The following is an 11,868-nucleotide window of genomic DNA, read 5'->3' as shown; positions in this document are numbered from 1 at the left end:
TATCATTATCATCATCATCATTAATATTATCATCATAATCATTATTAACATGGGAGGGGTGGTGAATGGGAGTGGAGCATATGGGGATGAAGTAAGTGGGAGTGGACTTATGCCTTTGACTTTGGCTACCTCCTTTGTAAGGGGGAAAAAGCCCTTGGTATATGCATGTATGTATTATCATTACCACTATTATTCTGGATGCCTTCAGTATCTTTGATTCACCTCCATCTTACAATTTTAGTCGTTTATTCATGAGTCTAGACCAGCGTTTCTCAACCTTTTTACCCTTGCGTAACCTTTAAAATAAATTGCATGTCTCAAGGAACCCCTGCGCAAAAAAAAAAATATATATATATACCATATCTTTCTCATTTTATTTTCATCGTAATAATAGGTTAGATAGGATGATGTCTATATTCCATTGCAATAACCAAGAATATATCGTGGGTGTATAATTGTATTACGTATATGAAATTAAATAAAAAAGAAATTAAAAGTGCATTAGCTTATCTCACTTGTTCTCGCGGAACCCTTAGGGACCTTTTGCGGAACCTTAGGGTTCCGGGGAACCCTGGCTGAGAAACGCTTCTCTAGCCTTATCTCTGTCTCACTGTGGTGTGTTGGTTTCGACCCCTCACCGATATACAGTCATGAGCAAAAATGTTTACCCATGCTACAGTCTTCGCAATGTCAATACAATTTTTTTTCGAATATGTGATATTTTTTCCAATGTAGTATTTAGCTCACAGTTGGGTAATTTTCTTTAACAGATAAACAAAAAACAAATTGTCAATAATTTGGATTTTGTATCAAGAAAAACTCTAGTTGGGTGAAAACTTTTGATCGTGGCTGTACGTGGACTGGAGGCTTTAAGTCCTGAAGTCGCCGGTGATGGAGCAGACGTGTGACCGTTTAGGTCGTTGATAAGCGTCTCCTTACTCTCGTTCTTTACCATCTACGAGTACACACACGGACTCAAACAAAGCCCGTGGGAGTGGCATTCCACTCCAAGTTTAAAAAAAAAAAAAAAAAAAAATCTATGAGTATTGTTTCCTCTACCCCCCATCCCCTACCTTCAGACCCAAAACCAACAACCCAATTTGAGGTCAACCACTCATGACCCTTCCTCTCCTCTCCTCCTCCTTCTCCCCAGGTCACCCTCCAATAACGACTCGTTTCCTCATCCCTTTCTCACCAACACCATCACCGCTGCTACCATCACCACCATCACCTGATTCTGCCTCCAGTACCTCTACCACCACCACCATCAAGGCCATTATCACCATCACTGCTGTCGCCAGCACCATCGACAAAGCGGAACCTACAAGGACTCTTCATCTATACCCTTAGACACGGAAACCTTTTTCACAGGTTCCGCTATACCAAAGACCAAAGGGTCTTCTTCAGTTATTGGGAGAGACTAGAGACTAAGATTAAGTCCTTAAACTGTTTAAACCTTCCTCTGAACGGAATCCTCATCCCAAATTGAATAAAAATCATCTGGAATTTGGTGGCAAACTTATGGAAGACGTCACACGACCGAAGAGGGTTTCTTCGTTTATCAAGAACGGCCCTGTCTTTCTACCGAAGAGCCTCCCTTCCTTACACCCGGAGGGGATGAGAACCTGAGTACATATTATGTCTCTCGACTTCGATGTTTGGAAAGGACACAACGGAAATATCGGCCGGAAAGTCTTTTCTCGCCCACAGAAAAACCTTTTCTCCTTTTATCAGATATATTAATTGAGGTATCTTGTCGCAAGCATTTGTGTGTGTGTTTGTGTGTGTGTGTGTGTGTGTGTGTGTGTGTGTGTGTGTGTGTGTGTGTGTGTGTGTGTGTGTGTGTGTGTGTGTGTGTGTGTGTGTGTGTGTGTGTGTGTGTGTGTGTGTGTGTGTGTGTGTGTGTGTGTGTGTGTGTGTGTGTGTGATTCACCATAGTCTTGACCATGGTCTTAGATCACGTGTTGGACTCGCGGTCGATAGTTATTAACCTCCCGGATGAGAGCTGAGAGCTCGTATGACCGATCTATGGGTAATAATGTGTCCTTACATTGTGTGTGTGTGTGTGTGTGTGTGTGTGTGTGTGTGTGTGTGTGTGTGTGTGTGTGTGTGTGTGTGTGTGTGTGTGTGTGTGTGTGTGTGTGTGTGTGATTCACCATGGTTCACCACGGTCTTGGATCACTTGTCGGACTCGTGATCGACAGCTTTTCCCTCCCGGAAGAGAGCTCAGAGCTCATATATGACCGATCTATGGGTAATGCTGTGACCTTACACGCACATACACTCCCAACTCCCCGCCCACGAGAGTTGGAGTAACGACTCGCAACGTAGCAATATTAAAATTATTTCAGCCCTGGGCGGGATTCGAACCCGGACCGCCGTAGTGGCGGCTGCGAATGCCACCACTGTGTGTGTGTGTGTGTGTGTGTGTGTGTGTGTGTGTGTGTGTGTGTGTGTGTGTGTGTGTGTGTGTGTGTGTGTGTGTGTGTGTGTGTGTGTGTGTGTGAAGACACAGAAAGCGAATAACACGATTTAAAAGGTCTCATACATCTCGCCTTTGTACTCGAAAAAGAAACAATAAACGACGGCTAACAAGAAGATCCCGCTTTGGGATGGTATCGTATATCCAATGTACCGATATGTATCACACTTGAAACTCTTTATGGAGAGCACCTTCCCAACACGCTACTACTTTCCCTCCTTTTTCCGTCTTTACCCAAAATGTTTAGTCTTTATCCTCCGAGTCCTTGACTTCACGTTTGTGTTCATTCTGCCAAACGCCAAATAATTTCATTCAACTAAGGGAAAACCAATGAATTCTTTAAGATAATTAAGGCTTTCTTGGTTCTTGTGATTGTCGTCGCTTCAACCCCCCTTTGCGTACCGAGCAGTAGTCATCGTTTTATCCCTACAGATTTTATTCTGGATTATTCTTGGAGATTTTATTAAGATGAGGTGTTGTTTCCTGGCCCCCCTTTCAATAAAATCGACAAACATTAGAGAGAATTTAATCTTTAGAATAGCGTCATTTGGGTAAAAGGGACTCACAAAGATCTAGATTAAACTCGTGTCTATACTAGATGTCGGCAGACGATTTCATCCAGCTAAGAAGACACCCTGAGAACATACAGTTAAGTCTGAAGCCAATATTCGATTTTTATGTTTACTCCGTCCACTGTCAAACTTTCATTCGATTTAGAAAAATAAATAAGTAAAGATAACACCAATAATAAATAAATAAATAAATAAAGATCATCACGATGATTATCTGATGACTATATTTGTCTCTTATGTCTACTCTAGCTGTCGCCAGTTGATTTTATTCAGCTGAAATTTCCTCTAATGTCAATGAATTAACGAACTGTGACTGATAGTACACTAGAGTTCAGATACTTAGATGAGTAATAAAAGAAATTAAAAACATAAAGAAGGACCGGATTCAGGTTCATGAGAAATTGGTATAAGAAATGAGAATATTTTCACTTGTTATACTAACCAGATAGAGAAATAATGGCCGCTACCATACCGTAGATTAAAAAAAAAAAAAAAAATGTAGAAATAATTTCACCGCCAAGTGAGTAGCCGTTGGCTCCAGACGTTAGCTGTTGCAAACTAGCTTCAAGATTCATTTGGACAAACACTAGAATATATATTGCAATATCTCCCACCTGACTCTTTTCTTTTGATCATTCTATCTGCCTGTTTGGGTACCTCACTTATTTTCTGGTGGCGCAATCGGAAGCGTGCTGGTCTCGCATTTGCTTGGTCGTGGGTTCGAACCCCGAGCTCCTCTCCGATTCCCAGCAGTGACTGTTACCTGTCGCATCAGTTCCCAAAGCTCATAGGGCAAAGGTGACGTCTTCGGCCGCAGCCACACGCCTCCTGGCGAAGACTTCTCACATTCTTTTTATCAACCTCGTTATCACACTAGGCTATTTTTCCTCCGACAGTTGGAGCAGATTTATGCTGGAGGAAAATCATTTTACCTCCAGCATATCAAATGACATTCATTTTTTTTTTCTTTTTTTTTTTTAACAAAATAGTTTGCCATAGTAATTTTACGGCGGAAAAGGGTCTGGAAGTTGGCGATACCGCTGATCAATCGGATGTCGGAGGAAAAATAGCCCAGTGTGATAGCCCCTTCATAAACCGAGACCTCATCCCGGGAAGCTTTGCTTCTTGTGACGTTTTCTATTAACGTCTAACGTTTTCCGGAAAACGTTAGCTGCCTGGAAATAGTTAATGGAAATCGCTTCCACCATCTCCAGTCTCTGAAAAACTGAATGAAGTCGTCTGGTTGTGTTAGAACAAAATCGATAAATTAATCACTTCACTAGAAAGGAATAAGATAAACAGACGATGTCGAGGGAGAGACTTAACAAATTGGATCTCGTGTTGGACTCGTGATCGACAGCTATTTCCCTCCCGGAAGAGAGCTAAGAGCTTGTATGTGACCGATCAATGGGTAATGCTGTGTCCTTAAATGGACACCCCCCCAACTCTCCGTCCACGAGAGTTGGAGTAACAACCCGCAGCGCAGCGATACTGAAATTATTTCAGCCCTGGGGGGGGGGGGGATTCAAACCCGGACCTCCGTAGTGGCAGCCGGGAACTCTACCAACTGCGCCACGAGTTGTGTGGTAGAATTTGAGTCCACGTTTGAGAATAAAGAAGAAAAAAATCCACTAACAAGTATGACGCAGGTTAATGTTGTTGTTGTTTTTTCGACAGAAGCGCCGTGATTGTTTATGTTAAAGGTGCAGTTTTCATAACATTAAATTGTCGCCAATCTGAATCTGCCCTAATCGATTCCTCTGCCAGCTTCCGATGCCTTATCCTTATGAAGAAGGATTTTGGAAATTCTGTGAGAATGGTTATAATTCATTTACTTATTTATCTATTTATTCAATCGTTTATTTGTCTTTTATTTATTCAGTCATTTATCTATTCTATCACCATTATTATTACTATTATTATTATTATTATTATTATTATTATCATTATTATTATTATTATTATCATTATTATTATCATTATTAACATTATCACTATTATCATTATTACAAAGGATTACTATTATCATCATCATCATCATCATCATTATTATCATCATCATCATCATCATCATCATCATCATCATCATCATCATCATCATCATCATCATCAACATCATCATCATCATCATCATCATCATCATCATTATTATTATTATTATTATTATTATTATTATTATTATCATTATTATTATTATTATCATTATTATTATTGCCATTATTATTGTTGTTGTTATTCTTATTGTTATTAACCATTGATATTATTATCATTACCATTACTGTTATCATTATAGTTATCATCATCATCATCATTACCATTACAATTATTTTCCTGCATAAATGAAAATCAATTGGACAAAGGACTCAACCGGCAACGCTGGGAACACCCAGACCATCTCTCTAACCACCAGAGCGTCACAACTCCGGAGCAGGTAATCTAGTACAGGCAATTAGACGTTGCTGGCCCCCCCTCGGTGTTCCTAATGAGCCAGACCTCGACAAAGGCACCACACCAATCTCACCCTTCTCGATTCACCCTATCACCCTACACGCTATACGACGTGTAGGTCCTTCCTTCAATTTGGGGTTAGCCAGAAGTAAATATGTGAAGAGGAATTGGGGTCGCCAAAGAGTCTCTCTACGTAGGGGAGACACTCAAACAAGGTGAGGAGACTACACCAGGAGGCGCTGAGTAGCTGCGGCCGAATCCGTCACCTTTGCCCTATTATGCGTTTGGACTGTTGGGGCAGGTGACAGTCTCTGCTGGTAATCGGAAAGGAGTGCGGGATTCGAACCCACAACTAAGCGAATGCGAGACTAAGAAGATTCCGATTACACCACCAGAATACTCGTATACAGTCAAATAAAATTATTAAAATCTCACCAGAATATAATAAGCGTAACGTCAAAGCAAAGAGGTTAAAATTTCCCATTATATCATCCACCCACTAAACCTCTCTGTTATATCTGTATATTCACTCTTTAGAATTTCTGTCATCCAGGAGGTGCCAAAATATGAGGGAGGGAGGAGGGTGGAGGGGAGTGAAATATATAGGAAATGGAATGGGTGGGAGTGGTTTCTGCCTTTTTCTCTTTGGCTACTCCCCCGTGTAAGGGGGAAAAAGCTTTTGGTATATGTATGTATGTATGATGTATGTATTTATAAGTTCGATCGCACAAACACATCCTCCAGATTCTGATGTATTACCATCCTAAAACATATATCCTTTTCAAATAAATAAAATCCTTTAGCGTTATCCACAATAAAACCATTAAATGTGCCTTAAGATAAGCAGGTTAGTCCATTCGTAAATGGATATAAATAAATGCATAAAAACATATAAGAAAGAAATAAATATGTATTGGACTATACTTGTTCTCTTGAGTTAAATCCAGAACGGGGTGGGGAGAATGGATTTGAGTGACTGTACCTGCGACTCAGACTTTCGAAAACAAGTTTTGAAGACACTCTTCGTTCCTCAAATAGCTTACGCCGAATTTTTTTTTTTTTTTTTTTTTTTTTTTTTTTTTTTTGCCGACCGGTATCATATTCCCCACCTATACTTTCAAAAGATTTTTTGCTCCCTTCAGTCGTCATGTTTTATAATTTTAGATCATCGCAACTTATCATACATACCCATACATACACTTAATATACATACACATATATACACACATATATCCATATATATTTGCATGTTTATGTGTATGTATATATGTTGAGACATCCTGAGAAGTTGACGTGGTTGGGAAGAGGAAACACAAAGATGTTAATCTCGACATATTCCTGATTAGTTTCACAAATGTATGAATGCATTTGTGAATATATGTATGTACCAGTATGTATGTATGTATGTATGTATGTATGTATGTATGTATGTATGTATGTATGTATGTATGTATGTATGTATGTATGTATGTATGTATGTATGTATTGTATGTATGGATGGATGGACGTATGATATGATATATGATATGATATGATATGATATGATATGATATGATATGATATGATATGATCAATGAAGTAATATGATATTCTAATCCGAAGGTATGTCACTGAAATACCTAAAACACTGACAACATAAAACTCAGAGGTAATCCCCTATACGAAGGTATGTGTATATATAGTATCTATTTTTCCTCAAGAAATTGCTGCTCTGATACAATCGCATGAACCAAAAGTTTTCATCTTGTTGCAAGGCTACTAACACAAAGGCATTGGAATCTCCAACAACGAAAATTATGCATATTTGCTTTTACAAAGTCCAAATGGGATCAGGATCTTCAATGGCGACTTTACTTTTCATTTCTAACCTTTGTCTCCCTTTTCTGTATAGAAATAAATTGATTGATAGACTGATTAATTAATAATCAGCTGACAATTAATGACACAAGCGTATAAATAAATGGATACTTAGATGAATATGTGAATGAATGAATAGATCAATGATAAATAGATGAATAAACAAACAAGTGAATGAGTGAATAAACAAATAAATGAAAATATATGTAAATAAATAAACAGATAATATAAAAATTTTACAGCTAAAATAAAATAAAACAAAACAAAATAAAAGAGAATCAGATAAGATTATAAAAAACCCTCCTGGAAACGCATCCGGGCAGTAAAATCGATCAGATAACATTTCATGAACACGACTGAACAAGACAAAGACAAATCGTGACGAAGATCAAGAACAAATTTGTTCTTCCTTGCCGCCTCCCGCGGCGCATGGCCGTGACGTCATCAGCCACGCCGCTAGCCTTGACGACTCGCAACAAATCTGTATAAGGAGCCGATCGAATTAAATTAGATTAACCCCAACGAAGATAATGCCCGAGAAAGCTCGTGCTTCTTCCTACCGTGTACCGTTTTAATTCTTATTGTGGTTACCGTAAGACTATTCAATTCACCGCGTTGAAGTCTTTTCCTTTGGTATTGATGGAGTGTTAGCTCACCTTAATAAACTCCTTCCGTATCAAGTGTCACTTTTCTTTTTAACCCTTTTGGCACCAAGATATCTAATTCATTTCCGTGGCACCCCGACGCCAATGACGGGATTCATTGAGACAATTAGAGTGGAGAACCCCCGTGTCGATGTATATTGCAGGTTGCAATCAGAGTCCCAACCCTTGTACAGACACGGCTAAAAGTCTGTCCACTCCCTTTTGAATCTGAGAGTACGTTTTTCTCTGTGCGATTATCGTCCAACGATGATCGTTCATGGCTCAACGATTATCGTCAAACGATTGTCTAGAGCACTAGATTTTTTTAATATGGTTGTTTCGCTAAAAACAAAGAATTGGTGGTCTAGAGTCTAGACAATCCTTTGACTAGCATTGTTGAACCGTAAACGATCATCGTAGAACGATAATCGTACCGAGCAAAGCGTACCTTAACTACTGAATCAGAGCTCTCGCTGTCGATTATTCGATATACCTGCACGTCCGTCATTTTTGCATCAAAAGGAATTATTCATGAGTACCACCCGATCGATACAACAGAGCCTCGATATTATAACTTGTGTAGTGACATTCGCGCAGGAAGGGGACGAAACTTTTGACCGTGACTGTACCTTCCTTCCTCCACCCCTCCCCTTCCTTCCTCACCCTCCCAAACACGATTATAGGTTTCCCATTACTACCAGTCTTGGAGTCCGACGGACTGTTAATTCATTCTGCTTTATGCTTGCATTGACAAGGTTACGGGTATTGAATTATTCCCATTTCGCCATAGTGCACTTCATCTCTCCTGGCCCCTTACGTTACCTTAGTTAATCTAATCATAGGGAATTTGGCGAAATGCGACAGAGTAGAACGGTATTTGGCGAAATGTGACTGAGTAGAACAGTATTTGGCGAAATGCGACTGAGTAGAACGGTATTTGGCTAAATGCATTTTGTCAAAATAGAAAAATGGGACGCTCCCTCGGGTGAATAAAATCGTCTACAACAGAATCAGCGAAAAGTGTCCCCGCTGCTCAAACCTAAGGTGGTTTTGACCGTTATAACCGTTAGAGAATTTAAACTGAATATAAAGGACGGACACTAGGAGGCGTCTGAAAGGTCTCTCAATTGTTGGGATGTAAAGAAGGGACAGATGTTTCTTATCACTGAGTTTGACTGTTATTTGAGAAAATTAGTTTAGTACCTGGCAAGTACATCAAATTACTTAATGTTTGAGGTGTAGGGTCATCTACGGGTATTTTCGAGTCTGCTTATGGGTATTTGCAAGTTTATTTATGGATATGTGTCAGCCCATATGCGAGTTTTTGTGAAGCGTGTGAGTATCTATGAGATAATTTGTGAGCATTTTCGAATCAGTTATTTCTAAACCCATTTAGGAAGGATGAGTCTATTTTCCATTGTGTTGAATATCTATGTGGATATTCATCAGTCATGTATTGGATATTCGTGGGTTGTTTTGTTGATATCTGCAATGTGTCAGTGGACATTTGCGAATCCATTTGTTGGGCCAATGATGACTTCTTGATAATAATGGACAGGGGAGGGGGTCATCTCCATCTGAAGGTACCCTGAGGGGCTGGCACTCGATCTCATGACCGGACCCAAGGTCTCTATTAACTTCAATTTCCACCTTTTCACATAAGTAGAGTTGACAACCGGTGACTAATCCCAAACGTAAAACATATACTAAAGTTCAAAATTTCTCCCTAGCGAGATCTATGGGAGACCCCAAGAACCGTTGCCTGCCATTGTGGGGCTGCGGGTTTCCCCAGAGTAACTCTCGAGGCAATTATTATAATTATTATTGTCAGACCATCTGGGATGTCTTTGAATTTATTTGTGGGTCCTTCTGAGACTCCTATGAGAATTAATCCGCAGCGAGTCGGCACATTACCTACCGCGACGGAGGTACATTTTGTCCAATGCCATTAACATAATAACTGTTGTCACTCAAGATTCGTTTAGGGGCGAGAATCGTTCGATGTCGTATACATATATATATATATATATATATATATATATATATAATACATATTTTTGTGTAAGTCTATATATGTATACATATATGCATACATATGTATATATACATATGTATGTATATATATATATATATATATATATATATATACATATATATATATATATATATGTATATATGTATATATACATATGTATGTATATATATATACACATGTATGTATACTGTATATACATATATATGTATATATACACACGTTCTGGCTGACACCAAGCGATTTTAACCAACCTCGAGAAATTCCTCTCTGTCCGTGGTAGACCCCAAAATGAAAATTATCTCCACGAGTCCACAAAAACACATCAGTCTCCAGAAAGATTCTATTCTGGCTAAATTCAGGCGATCACAATCACGCGTTGAACCGGACAACACAGCTCACGCCCTTCACAGACTCTGTTCTGCTTTGCGACAGACAATTCCATTCACCCGAGGGTTGTGGGCGTTACTGAGGCGAGGGAGATAACACGGGATAAAAACCATAGACACTCCCCAATAAGCCTCCGCGGTGGTTCGAAAGAGCTGTAGATTAGTATTGCTCCGGACGACCAATGGGAGGTAGGAGCCATTAACAACCTCTTAGATGCATTAAGTGGCTGGGCGGTGGTGACGGGAAGAGGCTGCTGGAGCTAAATTGGATCCTGGGAGGAGGAGGAAGTGGAGGCGGGAGCGGTCCGCGGTACAAAGCCGTCGCCTCGAACACGGAGTTGTTTGCTGATCGAACCGAGACGATCCTTCGAATCTTATTTAATTTTTTCTTTCTCTCTCTTTCTCTCTCTCTCTCTCTCTCTCTCTCTTTATTCTTTCCTTCTTTTTTGCCTGTTTTTGCTGCAAAGAGCGTTGTTACCGTTCTCGTGAAGAGGGCGACTTGTCTCTATTAGTTACCAATCTTACTCCCCTCGATTGGCCTCTTGTCCTCGTTCAGAGGAATCCGTTTCTAATCTAGTGGTTTAAGATATACGTGGGGACACATTCCCCCGACAATGCAAAGGAGAGGGGGAAACCCATACTTTGCCAATAAGGAAAGAAAAGGAGAGAGAGAGAGAGAGAGAGAGAGAGAGAGAGAGAGAGAGAGAGAGAGAGAGAGAGAGAGAGAGAGAGAGAGAGAGAGGGAGAGAGAGAGAGGAGAGATTGTGAGAGAGAGGGGGAGAGGGAGGGGGAGAGAGAGAGAGAGAGAGAGAGAGAGAGAGAGAGAGAGAGAGAGAGAGAGAGAGAGAGAGAGAGAGAGAGAGAGAGAGAGAGAGAGAGAGAGAGAGAGAGAGAGAGAGAGAGAGAGAGAGAGAGAGAGAGAGAGAGAGAGAGAGAGAGAGAGAGAGAGAGAGAGAGAGAAAGTGTGTGTGTGTGTTTGCTGGAACAGAGTCAAAAGGACACACTTCATTAAACGAGCGGAGCCCGCTAACCACCAGACCAGACCAACTTCCCACTCTTGCACAGGGAGAGAGCGGGGAAGGCTCTCCTTTGTCCCTTGCCACGATCTTCCTCTTTTTTTCTCTCTTTTTCCCAGTTACTCTTTTTCCCTTCTCCCTTTCACCGCCTTCTTCCTTCCTTCCTTCCTCTCCCTTTCTCTTCTTCCTTCCTCTCCCCTTCCTCTTCTTCCTTCCTCCTTCTCCCCTTCCTCTTCTTCCTTACTCCCTCTCCCCTTCCTCTTCTTCCTTTCTCCTTCTCCCCTTCCTTTTCTTCCCTCTTTTCCCTTCCTTTCTTCCTCACTCCCTCTCCCCTTCTTCTTCTTCCTTCCTCCCTCTCCCCTTCCTCTTCTTCCTCCCTCTCCCCTTCCTCTTCTTCCTTCCTCCCTCTCCCCTTCCTCTTCTTCCTT

Source organism: Oratosquilla oratoria, chromosome 38 (genome assembly GCF_046742065.1).
Source record: "Oratosquilla oratoria isolate Oo_2021 chromosome 38, ASM4674206v1, whole genome shotgun sequence".
NCBI classification, from domain to species: Eukaryota; Metazoa; Arthropoda; class Malacostraca; order Stomatopoda; family Squillidae; genus Oratosquilla; species Oratosquilla oratoria.
Note: the sequence above shows the minus strand (reverse complement) of the source record.